Consider the following 7,029-nt stretch of genomic DNA (forward strand, 5'->3'; position numbering starts at 1 on the left):
TGTGCTGTTCCTATCAGAATAAATCTCCATGACTGGTGCTACACTTTGGAGTTCGTGTCGAGGATTGATTGTACACAACGCAAGAAGAGTACTGTTACACAAGGGACCTGCCTGCTCACTCTGTTCTTCTCTACATCGTAATTTAGAATGCCACTTAAGGCGTCTGCATGCTTTCCAAACAAAACAATTCGGAAGAGGTTTTGGAATTATTATGATGACATTTTTGTTCATTTTTGACTTTGGTGAGGGTTTTTTCGGGCACACATTTTTTCTGAAGGCAAGCCAAAGTCCGGAGTCGAAGTCTATGTCCTTTCGTCAGTGATTGGTCAACAGTAAGGAAATTTCAACAAAGTGTTTGGTGTCATTCAACGAGAGATGTCTTGTTTTCATGCACATTTTTAATTGTGAAATACTGCACCAAACATCTATTGCACGACTAAGGTCCCCGGGCAAAAACATCCAAATTAATAAACATATTTCTTGAGTTATCTTAGATTAATTCTGACTATTTTGAGGAAGTGTATACTGACTAAGGCGTCTCAAAACAAACAACCCATACTATTGCGGTACTTCAAGCGAAGGTCTTTTAAAACCTCTCTGGGATAGATGGGACGCTTGCGTCCCAACAGCCATGTCAAAATGTAGAGCGCCAAATTCAAAAAAATTATATAAAATTAAACTTGATTAAATCACACATATAAGATATCAAATTAAAGCTACACTCGTTGTGAATCCAGCCAACATGTCAGATTTCAAAAAGGCTTTTCGGCGAAAGCAAACGATGCTATTATCTGAGGATACACCATAGTAAACAAAGAGAGAGAAGCATATTTCAACCATGCCGGCGCTACTCAAAACGCAGAAATAAAATATAAAAAACGCATTACCTTTTATGAGATTCTTTTGTTGGCACTCCAATATGTCCCATAAACATCACAAGTGGTCCTTTAGTTCGATTAATTCCGTCCATATATATCCAAATTGTCCATTTATTTGGCGCCGTTGTACCAGGAAAAACAGCGTTCAATTTGAGCAAAATCACGACACAATATCTAAAAAAAATTACCTCTAAACTTTGCCAAAACATTTCAAAGTACTTTTGTAATACAGCTTAAGGTATTTGTAAACGTTAATAATCGATCAAATTGAAGACAGATTGACCTGTTTTCAATACAGGATATCAACAAACTCACGGAACATTTCATGTCTTGCCCAAATCTCAAACATAAACAAACGACGTCACTCCACTTCCGGGTCAATATCTTTTTCACCTCACTAAGAAAAAACCTTAACCATTTTCCATACAATGGCGACATCCAGTGGAAGCAGTAGAAACTGCGCATTTACTGATTAGAATTCTGGTTTGCCCAACACAATCCATTGAACATAGAGGAACTGAACAATAAAAAAGTTAGTCCTCAGGGTTTTGACTGCTATATAAGTTCTGTTATACTTACAGATATGATTCAAACAGTTTTAGAAACTTCAGAGTGTTTTCTATCCAAATCTACTACTACTATTATATGCATATCTTATATTCTGGGGATGAGTAGCACGAAGTTGAAATTGCGCACGCTATTTTTCCCTAAGTGAAAACTCTGCACCCTATCCTAGAGAAGTTAAAGGGAGTATGAGAGCACACTTGTTCCCGAACTGAAACATGCTGATGCCTTTAGCCTAATTGTTACGTGTTAAAATCCTGCTGACTCCCCTGTAAATCTAAATAACAAAACCACAATATCTCATCCCATACCGAACATTCCTCACTTAATCCACTCTATAAATACCTGTATCAAACAGCACTCCCAAAGCCGCAGATTAGTAATATGCGTCAACCCAGACACTATTCTATGACTCAATCTCAAAAGAACCATTCCCCTACAAAGGTAGAAATAGGTCAGGCATGATCACTGGTAGTGAGCACAGAGTATTGAAAGCCCTGGCCTCATCAGAAGACATTTAGCATGCCAGCTGTGAGCCAGCCTGCCCCTGGGAGGACCTGACAAGACTGGCAAAACCAGATGTTGACTGACTTGGCTCCTTACCAGTAAACTATCTTCGATGCAGCTGGGTGACTGGTCTGCTATGCCCTTGTTTTGTCATGATAGTCAGGGTCTGGCAAGGTCTTCCAAAACCCTTGGCTGGATGTTCTGCTCTGGTACCATTCTCAATGTTTTAAGAAATGTTTGCGCTGGGACACAATGTGCTGTGACACCTCAGTGTCATAATGATAAATACAGGCTAGCCTGCCCTTAGACATGAACTGTCTCACTGCTTACTTTGAACTAACTCTAGTTTCAGTCAATAAAGTGAAATTGGCAACTAATCTTGTTTAGTCATCGATGAAAAAAGATTACTTTTCAGTTACAAGCCAGCAGACACTCACTGACACTCCTGGTTCAAACTAACGCCAAGCGTCCATCCACAAAGGGGCCCAGACTGCCATGACAGCAACAGTCTTTAATTATCCCACTTTCCCTGGGATGCAGTAGAGGGCCAGGCTTAATTGGTATTCCCTGGTAGAAGACAAGGGGCCTGGGATGCTGGGTTCATACAGCTAAAGTCTGCAGAAACCAATCCCCCATGACCAGGTCTCTTCCCTGTGGGGGATTTTATTTTGTACTTTATTTAACTAGGCAAGTCAGTTAAGAACAAATTCTTATTTACAATGACGGCCTACTGGGGAACAATGGGTTAACTGCCTTGTTCAGGGGCAGAACGACAGATTTTTACCTTGTCAGCTCGGGGATTCGATCCAGCAACCTTTCAGTTACTGGCCCAACCACTAGGCTACCTGCCGCCCCAAAATGATGATCTCTGTGGGAAAGGATTAGCTCTCCATAAGGAGGTAAATAAATACAAATATTTGATGAGGCATTATGGGTGGGCCAGGGGCAAGCCAAGGGGCAAGGTCAGTGCCCCCTCCTGCTTATTTACAGATTAGGATCTAAACCATAAAATAATTCTACTTTAATCCAATACCATAGATTTGCATGTTTCAAAAGTCTTTCAGAAGCCTTGAATGCAATTGAATCAGTGCCTTGGCCAATAGCATGTTGTGGTCATATATTCTGAAATCTGAACAGCTGATTAGGTTGGGTAATATGAGTGTGTTGAGAATCACACACAAGTTTTTTTGTCACGAGTCTTGCCCTTGAGGCAGAACTGAGCAGTTTCCACTGGATGAGCAAGCTGCAAATGCTAAATTGGTTATATCGTAAAAATTAATAGAAACAAAAATGTGCTTTTTGGTCTTAATTTAAGGTTAGGCGTGTGGTTAAGGTTAGGGATAAGGTTCAAATCTGATTTTGACTTTGTGTCTGTGCCAGCTAGTGACCACTGCAGAGCTGCTTCCAGTATGAGTCATCTCAATAAATGCCAACCTGCCACTAACACACACTATGATGGGTATGACTGTAAATTGAGAATGTACTATTTGAGAATGTACTATTTGAACACACTACTCCGATGATTCTCCCAGAGCACTGTGACCTGGGGTCCAAGGGGAGATACTCTATCCATAATAATTTTCAGTCATACTGAGCAATAAAAGAGAGTCCCAGTACAATTAACCTCAAAAGCCTTGAGGAAATTCTGGGTAATAGAACATACTTTTCTCCAGTTTGACAGCTAACATAGTGACTATTGGTATAGTGCCTTCAGAAAGTATTTACAGCCTGAATTTTAAATGAATTAAATATTTTGTCACTGGCATACACACAATAACCCATAACGTCAAAGTGGAATTATGTTTTTCGATATGTTTACAAATGAATAAAAAATGAAAAGCTGAAATGTCTTGAGGCAATAAGTATTCAACCCCTTTGTTATGGCAAGCCTCAATAAGTTCAGGAGTAAAAAATTGATTAACAAGTCACAAATTGCATGGACTGTGTGCAATAGTAGTGTTTAAAATAATTTTCTCACAGCTACCTCATCTCTGTACCCCACACATACAATTATCTGTAAAGGTCCCTCAGTTGAGTAGTGAATTTTAAACACAAAGACCAAGGAGGTTATTGATTACACTTTGGATGGTGTATGAATAGGCCTAGATTCAGTCCCTACAAAAATACAGGTATCCTTCCTCACTCATTTGCCGGAGAGGAAGGATACCGCACAGGGATTTCACCATGAGGCCAATGGTGACTTTAAAAACAGTTACAGAGTGTAATGGCTGTGATAAGAGAAAGCTGAGGATGGATCAACAAAATTGTAGTTACTCCACAATACTAACCTAAATGACAAAGTGAAAAGGAAGCCTTTTTATTTTATTTATTTTAATTTTATTTTACCGTTATTTTACCAGGTAAGTTGACTGAGAACACGTTCTCATTTGCAGCAACGACCTGGGGAATAGTTACAGGGGAGAGGGGGATGAATGAGCCAATTGTAAACTGGGGATTATTAGGTGACCGTGATGGTTGAGGGCCAGATTGGGAATTTTAGCCAGGACACCGGGGTTAACACCCCTACTCTTACGATAAGTGCCATGGGATCTTTAATGACCTCAGAGAGTCAGGACACCCGTTTAACGTCCCATCCGAAAGACGGCACCCTACACAGAGCAGTGTCCCCAATCACTGCCCTGGGGCATTGGGATCTTTGTTTAGACCAGAGGAAAGAGTGCCTCCTACTGGCCCTCCAACACCACTTCCAGCAGCACCTGGTCTCCCATCCAGGGACTGACCAGGACCAACCCTGCTTAGCTTCAGAAGCAAGCCAGCAGTGGTATGCAGGCTGTACAGAAAAAAATAAAATGCACCTGTTTACAATATGGCACTAAATGAAAATAAAGAAATTAACGTTAGGTCCTGAATACAAAGTGTTACGTTCGGGGAAAATCAAACACAACACATCAATGAGTACCACTTCATATTTTCAAGCATAGCAGTAGCTGCATCATGTTATGGGTATGCTTGTCCAGGACTAGGGAGTTATTTATGATAAAAATAATCAGAATAGAGCTAAGCACAGGCAAAATCCTAGAGGAAAAACTGTTGAGGAAAAACTGTTTCAGTCTGCTTTCCAACAGACATTGGGAGAAAAATGAACCTTTCTGCAGGACAATTACTTAAAACACAAGGCCAAATATACACTGGAGTTGCTTACCAAGACATTTAACTTCCCTCAGTGGACTAGTTAGTTTTGACTTAAAATCGTCTAGAAAATCTATGGCAAGACTTGAAAATGGCTGTCTAGCAATGATCACAAGCAACATGACAGAGCTGGAAGAATTGTAAAAAAAAAAATGTATAAGATGCAAATATAGTGTGTTAATGGTTGAGAAAAAATATTTTGTCCATTTTGATTTCAGGCTGTAAAAAAAAGTGGAATAAGTCAAGGGGTATGAATGCTTTCTGAAGGCACAGTATGTAATATGCACATACACAAACATACACATTGTACGGAGTTGTGGGGTAGTCATGTAGCCTATCTTGTTGGTCTCATTTGGGTCACTGAAAGAGCCATAACTAGCCTGTTACTACAATGAACATTCAGACTAGAGGTCTACATGGATCCACCTGTACCCGAACACTCAAGACCCGATCCAGGACCCATAGGGGTCTGGATCCAGAATTTGAAATAAATGTCACGGGTCAGATCTGATTGTCACCCGTCACGGGAATGTGTAATTTTAACTGACTTGTCCGGAAGGACTAATACAGATCCGAACATGACTTCTGCAAGAAAGAAAGAGTATAATTTATGCTGCTGCTTGTTGTTGGTCAATCATAAGTTACCAAAGCGGCAATAGGCTACAGTCATAGAGCCTCCGTGTGGGGCAAAAGTTAGAAGATATCTAATCAGTTAATTAAAGAAGGGTAGGCAACAATGACCAAGAGCCAAAAGGTAGGCTGCTACTTTATATTCTGAATGGAGATGTGGTTTGTAACTGTAGGACGAGAATGTGCATGCAGCTTCAATTAGCCTAGCTAGCTAGCTTAACTAGCTTCTCCCGGTTTCATGCAGGCAAGACCAGTAGTAATGTTAATCATATTGGCTGATACATAACCTAGCTATGGCAGCTATTAGTCTACTATGGCGCAAGTTGGCTTGGTTTGTTGCCTTCGCTCCCTCTCTCCTCCCAGTGTCACTTGCTCACACTCACAGTAGCCCACGCACAGCCCCCGCTAAGAGCGTCACCTCGCTCTACCTCATGCTTTACAACTCCAGTTAATAAACCATCTTCAAAATTGACTTTTCTGCTGCTTCCTTCACTCGGATGGAAACGGGTCTGACCAGGTCTGGTTGTCATTGGGTCCGTTCGGGAACGGGTCTCTATATTAAAAAAATATACATTTATGCATATGGGGTCGGGATGGGAAAGCCCCAGGTCCATTTCGCAACGGGTCCAAAACTAAGGCCTCTAGTTCAGACATGCTGCACTTGTCAAAATAACCAACCCTTCCCCCTCACGACCTTGGGTTCGTGACTCAAGGGACACGGTCTCAAAAGGCACCAACCTATCCCCTCCAAAAGTGTCCAGGGAGGGAGCGCTGTGTTCGTAGATGTGCAGCCCATGCAAAGGTGCATGCAAGAGCTGAGCACCAGCTAACTGATCCTTGCATCTGTTTTTTAAAACCAATTCCTTGTTTAATCTAATCCACAAAATAGTTCCGTGTAGGCCTTCTAACTGATGTGTGTTCCTGTTTTTTTGCACGCATGCACTGAAGTTCCTCTTGTCTAGCTAGCTAGTAGCTACTAATGTTAGCCAGCCAGCTCTGTCAGTCAGACACGGAAGGTTGCTGTCAGCTCAAAAAAAGGTCCCTCCCGACTAGCATGCACATGCTCAGACAAACACGGTCATTGACCGCAGAAGTACAACTAGAAGACCGAGGCCAAGAACGGCCTTTCATAACGAAATAAAATGTTGTTGCCATACCTTCCACGAAATCCTTGTACTTCCCTGCTTGGAAATACTCTCGTGCTTCTTTCCTGCTATTCTAGCTACACCATTACTGGATATTGTTGAATACGATACACTTGGAATAAACCAGCGCGGGTGTGAGGAAAAACATCTATGCA

At 41.3% G+C, this 7,029-nt stretch overlaps 1 protein-coding gene across 1 annotated transcript in view; it reads right to left on the minus strand.

Annotated features, from left to right (window-relative positions):
• The window catches only part of LOC111969960 (polyhomeotic-like protein 2), a 59,519-nt gene extending 52,490 nt beyond the window's left edge, over positions 1–7,029 (minus strand). Inside the window, exon 1 of the mRNA XM_023996370.3 lies at positions 6,887–7,029. The gene's annotated coding sequence lies outside the window, so the exon portion shown is untranslated. The remainder of the gene's footprint in view (positions 1–6,886) is intronic.

The sequence above is a fragment of the Salvelinus sp. IW2-2015 genome, linkage group LG11 (genome assembly GCF_002910315.2).
Source record: "Salvelinus sp. IW2-2015 linkage group LG11, ASM291031v2, whole genome shotgun sequence".
Classification (NCBI taxonomy): Eukaryota; Metazoa; Chordata; class Actinopteri; order Salmoniformes; family Salmonidae; genus Salvelinus; species Salvelinus sp. IW2-2015.